Below are 18,257 nucleotides of genomic sequence, written 5' to 3' on the forward strand. Positions count from 1 at the left end.
TTTTTTTTTTTTTTTTTTTTTTTTTTTTTTAAGGAATGGAGTCTCGAAGGACTTTTTTTTTTCTTCCCCGAGGACGACAAAGGAGGTGGAAAAAAAGTTATTGGAGTTCTTACGAGGGGAAATAGAAGGGCTAACCCCGAGACTCTGCAGCTCCCCGTCCCTACTCTCGGGCACGGGGCCAGGAGCATCCCGGAAAGGGCCAGGCGCTGCCTGCCAGCGCCCCACGGGGAGGACGGGCCTCTCTTTCTGCCATCTCTGCCCCATCCAGCTGGATGAACCCCATCCAGCTCATCCAGGCCAGTTGCGGGCGGCAGGTCTATCCCACAGACCCTGGCGGGATGTTGGCAGCCTGAGCCGCCGACCGGCGGGCACTGAGCCCCGAACGGTGCCTGAGCCCCCCTGGGGTGACTGTTCACCCCACTGGGGGCTCAGGGCTCCCGTCAGTCCAGGCAGCTCTCGGCGGCCCAGCCGCGGTCTCCGAAGGTGAGGGGGCGGGGGTGGGAGAGGAATATGGTAAGCCGAGTTTTCCCCTCCGAGCTGGCCCAGGATGCTGCCGGAGTGGCCTCCAGCCCTCCTCCTCCTCCCGCGGCCTGTGCCTTGCCTAATGGCTTTTAGGCTTCTATATGTGCTCTGTTTATTCCTCTGTTTTTATATAGAAACGTATATGTGCGATATATTTTAAAATAAAGAAAAATATTTTTTAAATCCTATTACATCTCTCTGTAGGAGTGCTTGTAAAAATAATTGTTTCAGACTCATGACGAGCCTTCCAGGAAGACGGTTCTCTCGGGTGGCGCTGGAGGGACCGCTGCACTCCCTGCCCTGTGGGTCCCTCGGAATTGCCCCCCGCGCATGAGCACGGGTTTAGGGGGGTGCCCGGCCCTGAGTAGCTCCGAGCCCCCCCCTAAACCCGTGCTCTGTCGCCACCTGCCGAGCCCCCGCGACAGGGCTCCTCTCACCCTCCCAAACCCTCCCGCTCCCCAAAACCCTTCACTCCCGGGTCTCCGCTAGCAAGTTTTGGGGAGCCTCTCCCGCCGCACCCGCCCCAGGCTGGCTGCAGGGTGGGCAGGGATGCGCTGCAGACGGCCAGGGGGTCCCGGCGGTGCTGCCGGTGCTCCCCCGGCACCCCCTTGGGATGCGGGGAGCGCTGCACCGGGGCTGCCCTCCATGACCCCGGGCAGAGGCCCCCCTTACAGCGGTGCCAGTGGGGCTTCCCCCAGCTGGGCACAGCCCCTTATCTGCAAACTCAACAGCAACGCAGGCGCTGCGGGGCAGGAACTGCCCAGGTCCGCATGCGAACCCGTGGATTAATCTGGTCAACCCCTTGACGTTTCCTTTCCATTGTTTCACGCTGAATTTAGTTGAATACCTGTGTCAGTAAGTCACGACTAACGTTATGTCATCTGCTGAGCATACGTGGAAGGTGCCTGGAAGCAGGCGGAATCCGGATTTCCGTGCCGTAAGGCAGGATTTCAAGCCTCCTGCGGGTGCATTTTCACTAATGTATGAGTTTGAGACAGTGTGCTTTTGGAGAGAAGCGTTTGATCCTCATCACTTGCGGGTTTGCATCATGGAGAGGTCTTGGGGTGCACACAAGGGAATCCTTGATGGGAATCGAGTCCACAGGGCATGCTAAAATTACTCTGAAGCAAAATACCTCTGAAATGTCTATATTGTACATGTCTGAAAGCTCCATGGGGTTTTCTGCATGTGAAAATTGTCCATGTGCTCCAGCGTAATAGGTCCAACTGAATGAGTACATATGTGAGAGCAGATCAAAGCTGGAAGCTCCCAGCTCCAGGGACAGCACACTGGAGACTTGTTCGCGCACTGGCACATTTGCACACTGTGTCTTTCTTTCAGCTGCTGGTCTGATAAAACACATTAGAGCACGTGAAGCCGAGGCATTTTAAGTGGAGACTTTTTACATTCTCCCAAGTGCTGTGTAGTCCCTCATGTCCCTTCAGACAGAGAGAGAAGGGACCTGAAAACACTGATTCACCTCTGCCCCTGAGTGCCTGGCTCACGAATCTGGGAGGGCACTGCATCTTTCCACAGCCATGCATACAGAGAAAGGGGTGACCTTTCCTTCCTTCCCCCCCAACTTTTTTTTTTTGTTTTTTTTTGTGTAAAGCTGCAGATTCATAAATCATAAAGAAGAGTCAGAGTAATAAATAGCAGTTGGAGAGAAGTGACTCTTCACAGCCCCTGGAAAAGGAGGCTGCATTCTGAGGAGCAGCAAAATCAGAACAGTCCCTTCCTTGGAGTTTTTTATGAGTTAGAGCAGGAAAGTTCTACCCACTCTGTTGGTGGGCACTGCTGACGTGAATCTCATTTTTAGGCATCTGATGATGTGCCTGGAGTTGGGCACTGTAAGCCTGCGATGCCATAAAGGCTTAAGCTGATTGAAGTTGGAAGTGCCAGTCTCTGACTTTAGCTGCATCCTGGTCTGCCTGTTGTTGTCCCCGGGGATATCAAATTAACTCTGCCACTAAGAGAAGTTTTTACTATCATAGTTCCCAAAACTAGCTTCTCCATCGTATGGCCAGCCAGGGTGAGGGTGCTGGGGGAAACATGCATTTGCAGGACAGGCTGGCAGGACCTCTGCGACCCTCTCGTAGTCTGCTCTAAAGTCATTAATTTAAGTGCTGCTTCTTGGAACTACTTTCTGCAGTCTAAAATGTGTCCTTCTCACATGGAAAGACCCTGAGTTTGTTTTCATTTCCGTCATATCATATATCATATTGTATCATATCATATCTACCATCCAATCATCCTGATTTCACAGGTTACTCCACCCTTACACTGCGGTTGAACCATAACCTGCTTGCAGAGGGACTTATCACGGGCTAGTTGCAATTTTCCAGGCCACCTCAACAGAGAGGTCTGCAGAGAGCTGGTCTGCAATTAACCCTCTGGTAGCTGATTAAAGGTGACATGACGTGCAGAAGTGCTGACCCCCTGCTCTAATGTGCAACCACTGATGAGAGAAGCATTAACATGCCCTTCCTGGATTTAGTTTGCACAGTGCACAGTGACTGAAAACAAGAATCATTGGGTAAAATGAAGGTGATTTGACTCTCAGTGTAGAAAGGCCATCCACAGGTATTTCCTAAATCTGACAGGAGGGTATAATTACACCTGTTTTCAGCTGAGACCCAAAGGGACAGCCCCTTAAATGAGGTAAATTACTACTGTTGAGGACAGGTTCTACATATCTCAGTTTAAGTTGCATATTTAGGTGCAAGTACAGATGGAAATTGAATGGAGGGTCTTTTATTCCCATAGTAGATAATCACCCCTATGATTTTGTCAGAGCAATCCCATCAATTTCCACAAAACTTAGCTGATGCCTTAGGTCCTTTGCCCCTCCAGTAGCAGTGCATTAAAGTCACTGCACAGAAAAGCTGTTCAGTATTGAAGAAGGAAATGCTAATAACTGCCTAATAAAGGTTTTAGTAAGAAACAGTTTCCTCCTTCTTGCCAACAGCGGTCAAAAATGTGGGGAAGCTGGAAATAAAGATATCAGAATGCAGACACATAAAAGGCAAAATCAACCCCATAAGGAAGACAAGTTTCTAGAAGAAAAATACTCTGTAAAACTCATCTGGATTTGAAAATAGTAATTGTTTTTCTTCCACCACTACTTTCATGTTCAAAATGGATTTAAATGCAGCAGGTACACATCAGCCCAACTTTAAAACCAGCTCTTTCCTTGCTACTAGCACATATAAAAACCCAGAAGAATAATGTCATCAAGGCCCTTCAAAAAAGTCCTATTTTAACCTTTTTTTCTCAAGGGAGATGCTTACTGGTGGATGCCAAATGGGAGTGCCAGCCAGGGGAGTTTTATGGGCCCATAAACAAGCCTGCCAGACTATACAGCATTTACATAGTACCCTCCAGACCTGCTTCCCTCACTGGAACTGAATCTGCCCTAAATACAGTCCAGCCATGACTTGGACAGCTCACAGATTCCCTGTGCCAGGCTCTAGCAGCTCTTGAAAGACCCATGTCCCCTCCCTGTGAGACACCCAGGAGGGTGGGAAGATGCTCTGGGAGCCAAGCAGAGTGGTGTAAGGTATCCTCTTCCCAACTGTGGGTCTGGGATGCTGCCTACAGCAATAGCAATTCCTCCATGCCTTCAGCAAATGGAAACAAAAACAGAGGAGGCACAGTCAACAGAGCAATGCAGCACAGAGGGGAAGTCATTTTCTGCTGATACCTCTAACACATCATTTTGTATCTTGATGCCTGGGATCTGGTTACCTTTATCTTAGCCAAAAGACTGTAGTGGTCATAAAATGTATTTTAATTTTACTTCTAGAAAACTTTATCATGAGATTCTGGTTATCTGTCCTGCAGCAGTGAATTCCAAAGTATCATTATCCCCTGTGTCTGCCTTCACTGTCCTGTCCTTAATTTTTCTTTCATAATTTCTCAGCTCCTTGAGGCATCCATTCATCCTGGAATTGTGAAATGGAGGGAAACAGGGCAAGGCTGACCAGTTTTTCCTTTCATTTGTCACCGTGTCTAACCCAAGTGTTTACCCTGGTCCCCCAGATGTATAAACTCTTTTCCAAGCCAAGACATTCTCTTTTTCCCGGCTAAGCAATCCATTTCATTTTGAGGCCACACTGAATGGTAATATGAATCTCAACACGTTTCAGGTCTCAGCCTAACTTTACAAGGAATAAAGACATTGGAGACGGTCTCATTACTGTGATCTCTCCCAAACCCTAAAGAAGCAGCACCCTCTAGTGCAAGCTGACAATAAAATCCTCAACCTCAACCACCTTCCTGGGTCAAATTTGGTCTTGGTGCAGCACCACTGGGACCACAGGGAATGGGCTCAGCCACAAAACTTGACCCACTTCTGGTCTCTGAAAACTTCTGAGATTTTCTCCCTAGGCCCCCCACGGATGCTTTGGGTACCTGTTGGACGCTGAATGTTGCCCAGGACTCTGGCAGACCCAGGCGGCAGCACTGCCGGCAGGCAGGTGGCACGGATGGCAATTGTGCCATGCTGCTTTCATTTCTATGGGATGCTGCTGCCCACCAAAGTGGAGGTAAGAGATATTCCTTACCAGGAGTGTGACTCACATCTTGGGTGTTTTGAGACATGAGAAGTATCCTACCTGGTTTGAGAGGACCAGGGGCAAGAGGGAAGGTAAAAAAGGGGCAATTGATGCAGGGAGGGAGCTGAGCCTGAGGCTGGGCTGTGGGAAGCAGCTTTGGATGTGGAGGGGGCACTGGGAATTTCACATGTAGAAAGTCACTGGTCTCTGGGAGAACTGGGGACTAACCGGGTGTGAAAGCTGAGGCTGAGGGCAACGTGGTGTTGTATTACTTCTGGTACGCTTTTCTTTCATTACTAGCAATTTCCATACGTTTCATCAGTTTTATTGTTGTTAGGAGGAAGGAGAACAAGAAAATGACACAATTTTGGCAGACCCTGAGCAGGGGGTGACCTGCGGGGTGAGCAAGGGGGAGCGGGGTCATTCCTGGATGCCATCGGCCACAACACGGAGGCAAGTTAACTGTGTCGTGTCCCGCACAAAATCCCGTAGCCTGAGTGCACATCTGGGGATTTTATGAAAACACAGACCTCCCCTCTCACACTCTAAAAATAACACTGAGTAAATGGCTACTTGAGATTTTGCAAAAATTAAAAAAAAAAAAAACCAAACCTGCTTAACCAGAGGTGGAAATTTTGTCCAACATTTCAAGGCTACACCTTCCTTTCATTAAGAGCTAGAAGGGAGCTGCAACACTTAAGCTGGGGAGGGAGAGTAAATCCTTCAGTGTCAAGCCAAGGTGAGGCTGAGGTTTGGGAGCCAGTATGTGTGCCCGCAAAAACACAGGTGTTGGCTTTCACCCCAGGCACATGCAGCTCCTTATAGGGCAAATACCTGAGCCAGAGCCCTGGGGAAAGCAGGGAAAACACCAGAGCTATGACTTGTGTGGCAGTTTCACCTTCTTCTAATGCTTCTGCTTTTTAATGTACTGGGCACACTGTGAGTCCAGCTGTGGCTTCAGCATTAAAGGGAAATATGAGAAATGATGCTTTTACTCTAGACATGAAAAATAATGTCCGGGATGGTGATTTGGTTTTGGGGAGTGTTGTTTTTAGATTGATGACAAGGAGTTTCAGGGTGAGGTTGAACCATGCGGGTAAGGTGGAGGAGGTGGCCTGAAGCCATCCCAGCACTCTCCAGATTTGAGGATGCTCTGGGGAGGAAGCAGAGGTGGGTGGAGGGAGGCTGGACCCCTTCTCTTACCCAGCCTGGATGGAGCCTGCAGGAAACAGCACAGCAGTGCTTTAACCCCTGGCTCAAGAGACGCTCCAGTTTTCTGGAGCAGCTCTTCCACCCCATCCTCCTTCCCTACCAGCTCTAGGCGCCTCTGCACTGCACCTGGATACAGCTCTGCTAATCTGAGAAGGGAATATCTTATGGCAGACACAAAAACCTGTAGCGTTGGAGGGAAGAAATGGTTCTCTACCTTCTCTGTCTCCACACTGTGTTTTACTATTCTCTTCAAATGAAGCAAACACCATTATTTCCCATTAAGTGTTCCTGGTGCAAGAGTATTTAATTGAAAAATGGTTATTTAATGCTAATGGGAGTTATACTCCTAGTGTGATTTATATTAATAAGGCATGTGCAGTTCCTTAGTACATTTAGATCCTTATGGGAAATGGACATTTTTTTTTTTTTTTTGTCCTTCCACACAACATCTGATGAAGTGTTCCAAGCATACAATTTTACAAGCTATTCTCCTCTGGCCTTACAGATGAAAAATAGTCTGTTGTGTCAACTCCTCAGATGCCTATTTTTACACCTTCTGTTTGTTCTTAGTTTGACGTTGTTAATCATGGTCCCACCAAAGCTCCATTGTTCAGCTCTTCAAGAAGAATGTTGTTATATTGACTGTTTGTGCGTCAGCCCAGCTCTCTCTGGAGCTGCACTTGGATGAAATTAGATAATTTCCATTAGGAGAACAGGCATTATTAGTCCCCATTGCCAAATTGAAAAGAGAGCCAAGATTACTATTTCTGGCCGTGTTCACCTCAGGAAGGAACCTTCTCAGCTTTAATGGGATTTTGCTATTGTTGGTTGCCTTCTGTTTGACACCAGGCCAGCAGGGTTGAAAATTGTTTAGAAAGCTGCATGAAATATAATAGAGCCCAAGCCATTTGCTGCAGCACATTCCAGCATGATGTTTATTTTGAAAAAAAAAAAAAAAAAAAAAAAAAAAAAGGAAAAAAATTATTGTCCTTGGCAGTGAAAAAAAATCCCACTAACTTGACTCTCAGAACATATGCTTCTTGTTGCTGTTGTGCTTTCACAACATGCTGCCAGGATTGGCACGTTATGTACAGAAATGATAAATTAAATACTGATTGAAATGATAAATTTAATACTATTTGAAATTATAAATCTAATACTATTTGAAAAGATCTCCAGTACTTGTAGAAGCAGATCACAGGCACAGGTCGTAACAGCATAGAAATGATACCAGATCAGGTCCAAAGCAAGAAGTCAAGTCCCATGTTTGGCAAGAAAATGTGTGTCTTCATGTTCTGTGATTCAGTTTTCCCATCTGTTAATGGGGTCAAGTAAGCATCTCTATTACATGAAGAAATTAAGAGGACACATGCTCTCTGGATGTTGCTTTTGTGGGTGCTGGAGGTCATCTGAGGTAGACTCAGCCTGTGCACAGCCCCCAGCCCTTCCCATCCCACCACCCACCTTTCCCCAGCAGTGGCTGGGCTCTGCTATTGCTGCTATTGTTTGGAGGGCAGCTTTGCTTTCTCCCCTGCCTTGTGTCCCTCCACCATTACCTCATGTGATTCTATGATTCTATGATTCTATGTGAACACCTCGCATGCATCTCAGGATGCTAATGCTTGACATCCAGCATGAGAATGGAGATGGTGGTCTGAACTCTTGCTCAGCCCCCAGTTCCCCATGGGTTTCTTTCTGCTTCATATAGTACTGTTTTGTTCTCTGAATGCTGTCTTAAAATAATTATTAATGAAAGTAGAGTTGACTTTGGAGTGAAAGTTTCCGGTTCCTTGGCATTTCCAATGTGTAAGCTATCTAAGGGTATTGAAACGCAGGACATTTTTTGGATGAGAGTAGAAACCAAAACCACATTTTCCCTCCAGGCCTCTTCAGAGCCAGACCCACCTTTACTGCACTTTACCTCTTGTCTATTCAAGCCCTAAAGAAGGTGAGCAAATAGAACAAAGTTATCCACTTTCAGAAAAATAAATAGAACAAGTAATCTTCAAAGCCTTCAGATGAGGATCCAAGCATCAACGCCAGTGTTATCCCTGGGCAATAAACCAGAGCACGCCTTTGTTTATATAACCTAGTGTTTACTTCTATTTTAAACAACAAACATTGACTGATTGCATAGTCTTGGCTCTAAACCATCTGCCAAATATTTAAAAATACAATTAGACGAAAAGGAAAAAAACCCCACGGCAGACGCCAGCCGACATGCTTCCTCCACACAAAGCTGCCACCTGCCTGCGTGGAGCTGTTTTGATCCAGCCAGAGCGAAGCAGTGACTGCCTCCAGCAAAACCAACACCTGGGCGGCCCCTACCTCAATCTGGGGCATTGGCCACCCCCAGTGCCTGCTCACCTGAAGGTTCTCATGGAGCTGAGCTGGCCTGTATAGTTCAAATTCACATGGGCTAGGATGACCCCTTACTGTATTTGGTTATCTCCCAGATCTGCTTGTGGCTCTGGCATTTTTAGGAGAGGTCAGGTCTGAAACTGATTCCAGATTGTCTCAGCTCAAAGCATCCTTTGACATCCACCTAACATGTGAGAAGCTTTGGGCAGGCTGTGGGAGATGATGTTGCCCCTTCACCACAAGGCTTGGCAGCTGGGCTCCCACAGGAAGCTTCTCTCCCTACAGCCCCAAGTGCCACCATGCAGGTCAGCCACTGGTTTCACAGCCCAATAGGAAACAGACTGGTCCCAATGTGACCTGTTGTGGAAAGTCACCCCTGACAGCTTGCAGAGGCACCTATGTCCCCCCTCCCCTGGATCTCATCCTAATTCCCACCCCTGGCAGTTACTGGCAGTGAGGTATTTGGATGCATCACGGCAAAGTTTATAGGTCCCAAACAGAAGTGTCCAGACAATGCCCAGGTCCCTGTTTTCACCCCTCAATAAACTCTAGAACTGACTCAACGAGTGAAATGTTCAGAAACTGTTAAGTTAGAAAATAATCTGTGTGTCAAGGCTGGGGGGTCTCATCTACACCCTGGCTATCTCTTCACATAGAGCATTTGTCTTCTCACTAACCTTTTTATTTTTTTCCTCTTCATGCTGTGAAATGTTCATTGTCTCCTGCTAAGGAAAGTTTGATAAGGATCTTGCTGAGAGTGGCTTTTACAAAAACCCATTGCTCCAAAAAGGAACCAACCATTGTAGAGCCAGTACTTCAAAGTTATAGCATTATCTTGTTTTTTTATACCAAATAAATAAATAAAATGAAGATGAACAATGTGTTTCCATTTAAGGAGGAGTGTGGGAAAATCCAGGTCTCATCAGACTGGGAAGCAGAGTGGTATATGCTGACTAAGAGACTGGAAATAGCACGGCTGTCAACTGGAGGAATTCGGGGTTGAATAATCACGTCAAGCAGGCAACGTCAGATGGGAACCATGACCCCAAACCTGTTCATTTGAACTCATCAGGATTCACATGAGAAAACACACACTGACTCCACATGTTGCTCATGGTTTCAGGGGAAGATCAGGGCTGGACCGTCCCTGCTGTCAAACCAGCACAAGCATGCAGTCTGCCAGACACCCACTGTAGAGCTACGTTTCCAGCACAGGAGATCATGCAGATTGTATGTGCCATGTTACATTGCAACCAAAGCTGGTGATAGCCCTTCCAAAACTTCCTTGTCTTCAGACAGCTCTGAGCGGCAGCTCACTGCCTTACTCGTCAACCCAGTCTTTCCTGCAGCACTTTTGTTTGTACTTGGGACCAAGGTCCTGGATGATAGAGGGACTGCTTTGTCTTCACAAAGACATTTTCTACTCTTCACCTGGCACTGGCTGACACATGACCAGCCTCAGCTGGATGCATCCTCAGGTCCAAGAAAGGTGCAGGTTTTTTCCAGCATGACCCATCATCAGGATGGCAGCTGTTCCCCCTTCTCTCATTTGTGTTCCAGGGCGGGGGGTGGTCCAGCTGCAGGCAATCTGTGCCATGTTTCCATCCTGCACTGCCAGTGCCCCCAGTTCAGCCCAGCCATTAGGGATAGTACAAGTGTCCTTCAATGTTTTCTTTTATGGATAATTAACCTTTTTCATTTTTTTATTAGCTGTTGAGGAAGGGAGAAAAGAGCAAGAGAGATCCCATCCTTTGGTGCTGTGGGACTTGGTGCTGTTTTAATAACAACAAAATATTGGAAAGGAAAAAAATTTGCAGTATATCAGCATGTTTTTAAGGTTGGTGGGAAAAAAAAGACCTCTAGTCCCAGTGGTATCAAAGAAGAAAATGTCCAATGGATCCTAGTTCTTAAAAAAAAATCTGAGTCATGCAGAAAGTGCTGGGCTTGGGTAATGTGTGGTTACTGGAGTGCTCGGGGAGGGGGAAGGGAAACACATGCCAAAGCCAGAGCCTCATCACAGCCTTATGAAAATTAACGTGTCTCTGAAGTTGTGTTTTCTAAGAAGGGGGTGTTTCGTACCCAAGGAGAGAGGGGAAAAAAAATGGGAGGAGAAGAAGGGATATTTTGCTTCCATCTCACTCCAAATTTGTTAAGTTCATCCCTTAGTTTGCTGCAGAGAAGAACTAGAAATCCCACTCCACCTAGCAAGATAATTTTTCTGGAAAATGGGTGTCTGCACTGCAGGAATTTTTTCTGAATAGCAGATGACAGTTGCAATTTTATTCCCTTTTCCACTATTTCATGGATATTTACAAGAGTCCTACAATCTGTACCCATTAGAAATCCTGCTTTCTAAAGGCAGGATCAGACAGAGACCCTCCTTACCCACAGGGAGAAGGTGCTAAGTACATGTACGTTCATATACACATCCTCAAGCATGAGCAAAGGGCAGCACCACAACAGAGAGCTCAGAGTACCACACAGTCACTTTGCTGTGGATTCAGATATTTCACTTTTTTCCACAGAGAAGCTTTCTTTGAAGGTAGAGAAAAACACAGAGAGACACAGGAGGGGAGGAGGGATCTGTCTGTGTTGCTGGTTCGACTGGATTCTGGTATCTCCCTGCTGTGGATTGTGTGCTGTCCTCTTGCTATTGCTCTGCCAGCAGAAGGCTCTGCCTCTCCCCTCTCTGCCTGATATGACAGTAATGACAGGAGCAATCTCTCCTCTCGGTATGCTCTGGAGAAGCCACCAACCACTTCATTTCAGAGAGCTGAGCCCACAGCAGCCTGCCAGGTCCTTCCAGTCTTTCCAGAAGGAATTTTTTTTCTGACTGTCGTTTAGCATCCACCGTAATGTTGCTATTGGTTTGATGGTTAAAGGAAAATATGGATTCCCTCATAGTTTTATGATGAGCAGGAGCTCACTCTTTAGGTTCAGGTTTGCTGATGGTGGCTTAATCCACACCCATCTACAAGTGAGCAGGTATTTCTCTTGCTTCTTTACCAAAACCATCAAATTTTTCAGATTTTCAGTAAAATAAAAATGCCCTTGTTAAATGCTATCAAAAGACAAAAAGTTTTTATTTTAATCAACAGCTCCCAAGGCCATGCATTTTCTCAATAGCTCCATGGACAGGATAAGTGAGTGAGAAAGATATGGGTTTTAATCACTGTCCCTCAGCCAGGCCAGGTGGAAGGAAGATGTTTTTTGTGGCTTAAATAAAGGTCTTATTTCCAAAAGGAGCTGGTGATAGTGGCTGCTTAACTAGAGGCAACCCAGTGGGATCCATCATCAAGGGACTGGCTCCTCCAACTTTCTGAAATGTTGGACTTTCAGGGCTCTACAAAATTAACAACCCCAAAAGGAACCAGACAGAGTCACAACCCCCTTAAAAACAAACAAACCAACCCAAATAAATGGGTGAGCTTTTGCCTGTCCACCCACACCCAGGCCTAGGAAGGAGTCCCCCGAGGTCCAGATCCAGCTTTACAACTCCCAGAATGAACACAACTAGAATATCACCTTGGAACCATCTCTTTAAACATGCTACAATCCCTTCACAAAGAGAAACACTTCATAATTCTATTCATGACTGTCCCTCCAAATTTAAACATGCATTTACAAAATAAATAGAGCAGGGGTGATGTGCAGGAACAGCTTACTTTTTTTTTTTTTTTTTTTTTTTTTTTTTTTTTTTTTTTTTTTTTAAATCAATAAAACAGCCTTAAAGAGGCCCCCTCGAAAGAGTTCTGTTCATTTATTTTTCTTGGAAACTTCCAGTCTCCTTAACTCCTTTTAGACACATAAGAGGTGAATGATTAAGTTGAAACTATTATCTTTGCAAAGAACATCTCTGCTGGCTGCTGGCCAAGGGGAGAGGAAAAGTGAAATGAAATAAACAGGCTGGAGCTATTGTATCCCTGACGGATCCCTGTGGTGAGGTGCTGGGAAGCTTGGAGAAGTTAAAAGGAGGTCCCTGGGTGGAGACTGTTAATGAGGCCGGGCATATTTGGGAAGAAAGTTTTTTCTTGTCAGAAATAGGAGCATTTGAATAACTTAACGTGAGACGAAGTCAACCCTCATATTAACAGGTGCCACTCGGAGCTGCAGCATGCTGGTGGCCACTCCTGCCAGCTGTGGCTGCCAACTTCCTTTCCTCAGCCACCCCTCCAGGACATGAAAGTAAAACCTTTGCCAGTGAAGGGTAGGAAACAAACTTTGCAGTGCCCTCCTTCACGTGCAGGCATAATGTCCGCTACTCCCTCTGCTGTCTCTGAGCGGCTGCAGCGCTCGGGGACCGTGGGCAGGGATGGGGACCGTGGGCAGGGATGGGGACCGGGACCCTGCAGCGCTGGGCGGCAGCAAGGCAAGCAGCAGCTCTGCTCTCTGCCCGCTGGGACATGCACTGCTGCAAGCTCACACGTGAGATGTGTATCCATCGTACCAGACACGTGCCTAGCTCTGCCACCAGCTGGCGGTCGGTCAGTCAGTAATAGCCCGTGTATCCAGTTTCCAGCTGACACATGAGCTTTGGGCAGACATTGCCAGGTGAGTTAGGGAAGAATTAAAGACTTGTGCATAAAGAGACGAGCACCCTCAGGGTCTGACTACTGGGGCTCCAGCAGTTGTGTTTACTGCTCTCTCTGAGACCCCAAGGCTGGTGCGTAGCTCTAGGACAGCGCCAAGACACTGCTCCATTGGCATCAGGGAAGCTCAGGGACACATCCAGTTGCTGGGACAGGAAGACACAAGGTCTTGGGCTGCAGCTGTCCAGGGGGACAGTTCACAGACCAGGGTGACTCACTGATACAAGACTGTTCAGGGAAGGGGCTGTGCCAAGAGACCAGCAGTCATTCAAATTCCTGGTCTCAACACGGACACAGAGGGAGGTCAAACTCACTGGGCTTATCCTTACAAAACACCAAGACAAGTGAGCACCTAGAGAGGTTACAAGCACTTTGCTGCAGCTCCATCGGATGCAGCAGAAATCACAGGATATCCCGAAAATGAGGTGATTTAAAAGACCTAAATAGTTAAATTCAGCTTTAAGTCTTTAGACTATGGAACTAACTTGTCTTGAAAAGAAACATGAGATGGAAAATACTTTTTGATTTATTACTCCAAAGGAGTTATAAGCAACACTTCAGTTATTTGCTCAGGACAGAGACATCAGTAAGTCAGTGGTGAGATTCATTACAGGCAGTTGCATGGGATGCACATATTGAAGATGCTCTGAAAATTTCTCTTACTGGCTTATTTAATTTGAAAAAATGATTGGTAAGGTATTGCAAATTGTCCCTGGACCTGACTGAGCCAAGGAAAAGCTTGAAATTACCACCATAGGCCCGTGTGTCTCACATGCCAATTGACTTTTGCTTTGGAATCACACTGCTGGATTAAATAAAATAAAATAAAAAAATAATAAAAAAAAAAGGCAAAAAATGGCCAGAAGTAACATTTACGTCACAAGTCACATCTGCTTCTGTAATTACTTTCCTGTTGGCTGTTTTCAGCAGAGAAGGAAACTCGACAGAACTGGTATCCAACAATGGATTACAATTCCCTCCTTGAAATCTCCAAGTTTTCTGAAGGGGGGAAGGCCATGGTGCACAGCTGATCCTCAGCGTGTTGCTGTGAGGACAACAGAAAAATCAAATGCTTGGCTTTGACAGCATGTTTACAGATCACTCTCTAGGAAAGGAAAACTTGAAAAATCTCCCCTGTGAACTTCCTATGTGCATACGTAGCCCCACACAGCAAAACAATGCCAAAGTCACCTGCCAGGCTGAGCTGCTGGAGGAGAGGAAAACTCATGAGAACCTAATGGTGCCGGCTAATTGAGGCTTAATCTTCAAGCCACATGCAATCAAAAGACAAACAGTCCAGCAGCAATAGTGGAGATAGCACATGTGTGCAGAACAATAGCACAGCAGCCAGGACAAGCTGCTTAAATGTGGGTCACTTAGAAAAGTGCAGAAAACCTGGCAGACTACAGAGAAAAGGACAGTAGCTTAGCGCAAGTCGTTTCCAAAGAAAACAGGCAATATGCACAAAATATCTGGTAGGTGAGAAAGGGTGGGTTCTCTGAAGCAAAGACTCTTTGCAATATATGCCTTAGCTTGGATGAGCTAATGGGTAACTTCCTTTGTCTTCTCCAGAATAAAAGGAACAAGAGGGAGCATCTGTTCACCAGAGCCAGGGTTTCTTTGCTTGGATTTGAGACCTTGATAGGTAAATTCTGAAGAATTTCAGCACTAAGGCACATAGAATTCTTATTTCACTACTGCTGCTGCGTATTCTGACAGTGGTGTCATCTTTCCAGCCTGGATGCCCTCCTGTTGCTGGCTATAGCAGCATGTTTGGATGGCAGATGCTCTGTGGAGATGTCCTGAGCAGGGCCAAGCTCATCCTGGGCATGCTCAGCCCCTCACCCTACTGCCACCACAGCAGTGGTGTACCTCTGCACACTGCAAAAAGGTTTCTTTTCCTCCCTTGCACAGTAGGTGCCACACAAGTTTTATATTTTTAATTTTTTTGATGGCATTTGGTTCCTGTTGTGGTGGGCATCCATAGCCCTTGCCAGCTCAGCCTGCCAGGAAGAAGCTTTGGCTGCATATCCATCAGCTCTTAGGAGAGAGCAGCCGTGACTTTCCCAAGCAGATGGGAAAATGATCTGTCACGAGCACCAGATCCAGACATTCAGTACGACTGTTAACATCACACTGTGGGGACTGATTTCTGTGCTATGCCCGTCAAGCCCAGAGCACCAGTCCCATCTAATTCATCTCCATTTTATTCCTTTTCTTAAAGAAAATCTCAAAATTATTCCCAAACTATTCCAAAAAATTATAAGGGGAGATCACTGCTGTTCCCTGAGCCAAACACATTCCCGTATTTCTTGGCCAAGGATGGTGACCATCAGGACAAGCATTACGTTTCAGCTTTGCTTGAGCCAGAAGCCAGAAAAGTGAGAGGGTCTCCAGCTAGAGTAATTTTATAGCATTAGAACAATTCTCCTCTAGCAGCAGCCACTGCCTGTTAATACAAAAATACTTGGGAGAAAAAGCAATACATTTTATTATGTTGGTAGGAGGGAAAACTCTCTATTCAAGACTTCCATTAACTTTTAAGAATATCTCTAAAGAGATTGATTTTTATAACAACATTGATGCAGAGGAATAAAACCCACATTTCTTGACACTTGCAATTATGATTTCTCACTAGAGGCAAGTGCAAAGTGTCTGTGATCAAGCCCTGCTCACCTTGTTCACATGAGGAGCAGCTCTGAAAACCTGAGCCTGGCTGTGAGAGGAAGGATGACCCCATGGCTGCCACTCACAGGACACATGCTCATATTTTGGCACTGCTGAAGGCTCCCTGAATGATCTTCTCTGAATCACTGATTTGTCCCAGGGATGTTCAAATCTGCTCCTGGAGTAATATCAAGTGCTGAAGTAACCAGTCCCACTTCAGATCCTAGTTTCCAATAAACAGAGGTCATGTTCTGCCTGAAAAGCTTAGTATTTCTACCCAGTTAATACTAGGTGCCCTCTTTTGACTTGGATAATTCTCAGTATTGCCACTGCCTATCCAAATGTCAGTCCCTTTCAAAACCCACCACATTGCTGTCCTTCACTATCTCCTGCATTGACAAGCTCCTTAGTCTGGACCCATCACATATAAAAATACTTCTTCTTATCTGTTTTGAATTTACCACCTTCAAATTTCATTGAATGCCCCTTTGTCATAAGACATGGGCCCACCAATTTGTTTTCTCTATTTTTTATTTTCCTTCCTCTCTTAAAACCTAAAGTTACATTGTGGAAGGAGGAAGAGAAAAATGAAAAAACCCCACACCCCTTCTGCCTTCTCCCCCCTAAAAAAAAATTTATAAAAGCTTCCCAGGAAATTGCTAAAATAAAAAATTATTATACTTAATGGTGCGACCTTGCTGCTCTCTACAGATGTTGCAAACAAAACCTGTGCGATGTTGAGCTGTTGGGACAGTGGCATCATATGTGAGGTGCATACATGTGGTCCAGGCAGCCCAGAGCGCAGGTGCTGGGGAGCAGAGAAATGGAGGCACTGGCTGAGGCTGTGCCCACAGGCACCAGAACCAGCAGCATCTCCAGCACTGCCAGAACCTGAGCTGGGAATTTGTTTGGGTTTGAGTGAGGCCGTGACAAGCAAATCCTGAGACATTTCAACATTACACCTCCCACCCAGCCACCACTATCAAAGAGAAGAAGGTCCCTCTCTACCCAAGCATGTTCTGCTGCTTGCCAGTTGAACTTTCATCAACCCAATAGGAAACAACAAAAATACCACTCTGATGGGTAAAAGCCCCTCAACAGACTTCCAACAACAGCTGGGAAGCAGCCAGCTGGCCAGGGTGTCTGCAAGGCTGCTGTGACAGGTGGCTCCTGCCCTGTGCAGCTCTGAGGATGTGCTTTACACTGCAGCCTCTGCACGATGTGGAACAGAAGATCCCCAGCTCCCTCCCTTTTACAGTCCAAGGGGATGAGTGAACGATACCTGTTCAGCCTTGGAGCAGACATTTGTCCCTGGCCACCCAGTCCACCATCTAGCTCCTGACCAACAATGTGGCCATGAAATACCAAAACACTTGAAGTAACAGCTACACCTTTCAGCAGTAAGCCAATGGAGAATGCTGACATTTTTTGAACAGCCCTGAGAGAAACAGGGCTGCTCACTTCTTGTTTCAATCTGCCTGTAGACTTGGACTTATGACAACATATTGATTTATACCAGGATCACGACATTCTTCCCCACCACAAGAGCTTGCTTGCCTTATGTCTTCTGCCTTCCTTTAAACCAGTGGAACGACAAAAGCTTAAATTCTGTCTTGCAACTTTTGGAGCTGTTTTCCAACGCATCCTCCCATTATTCAGAGGTTCCCAAATACCCGAGCAAGAAGAAAACCTGCTATCACAGGGGCTTGTTATTCCTTGAGAAACAGTCCAGGCCTTCACAGTTCTGATGCTGACCTTGGAGCACCAACTACCACCAGCTCTTGTCCCCAGTCTAGGGCCACAGGCTACTGGGACCATGAAATAATCACAGCCCTTCGGCCTGCTTCACCCAGCATATCAGCAAGCAGTTCTTGCTGAGGAAGGCCAGTGAACCGGGGGGGCAGCAGCAGCAGCTTCTTACCCATCCCTGGCTGGAACAAAGAGTGCGACTGGCTCTTCTTCAGGGCTGAGCCCAGAAACTTCAGCTCACTCTTCCCACCCTCAAACAAGAGGTGTACAGCTTTGGCTTCTCATCCAGGCTGACATTATTTAGGCTTTCCAAAGGTCCTAAGCAGCTTTGAAGGGTTGAGAGCAAAACATGCAGTGAACAAGCACAGTGCAACTGGCCTGTTCAGGTACCTGTAAATTAGGAGAAAAAAAAGCCCACAGTTGTCTCAGGACATTGTCCCCTAAAGTGTAGACAAAGCTCCTTTGCTGGATTGGCAGGCACGTGTCATTTCTGGGGAAAGAGAACCTGCCTCCTGGCTTTGCTTCCAGCAGTGGAAGTCTCAGAGGGAGGGACGTGTGGTGCATGAGAACAGCACACATTCTGCTCGGCACAGCGTGCTGG

Source organism: Empidonax traillii, unplaced genomic scaffold (genome assembly GCF_003031625.1).
Source record: "Empidonax traillii isolate 1590-97213 ecotype Southwest subspecies unplaced genomic scaffold, ASM303162v1 scaffold485:size756489, whole genome shotgun sequence".
Lineage (NCBI taxonomy): Eukaryota > Metazoa > Chordata > Aves > Passeriformes > Tyrannidae > Empidonax > Empidonax traillii.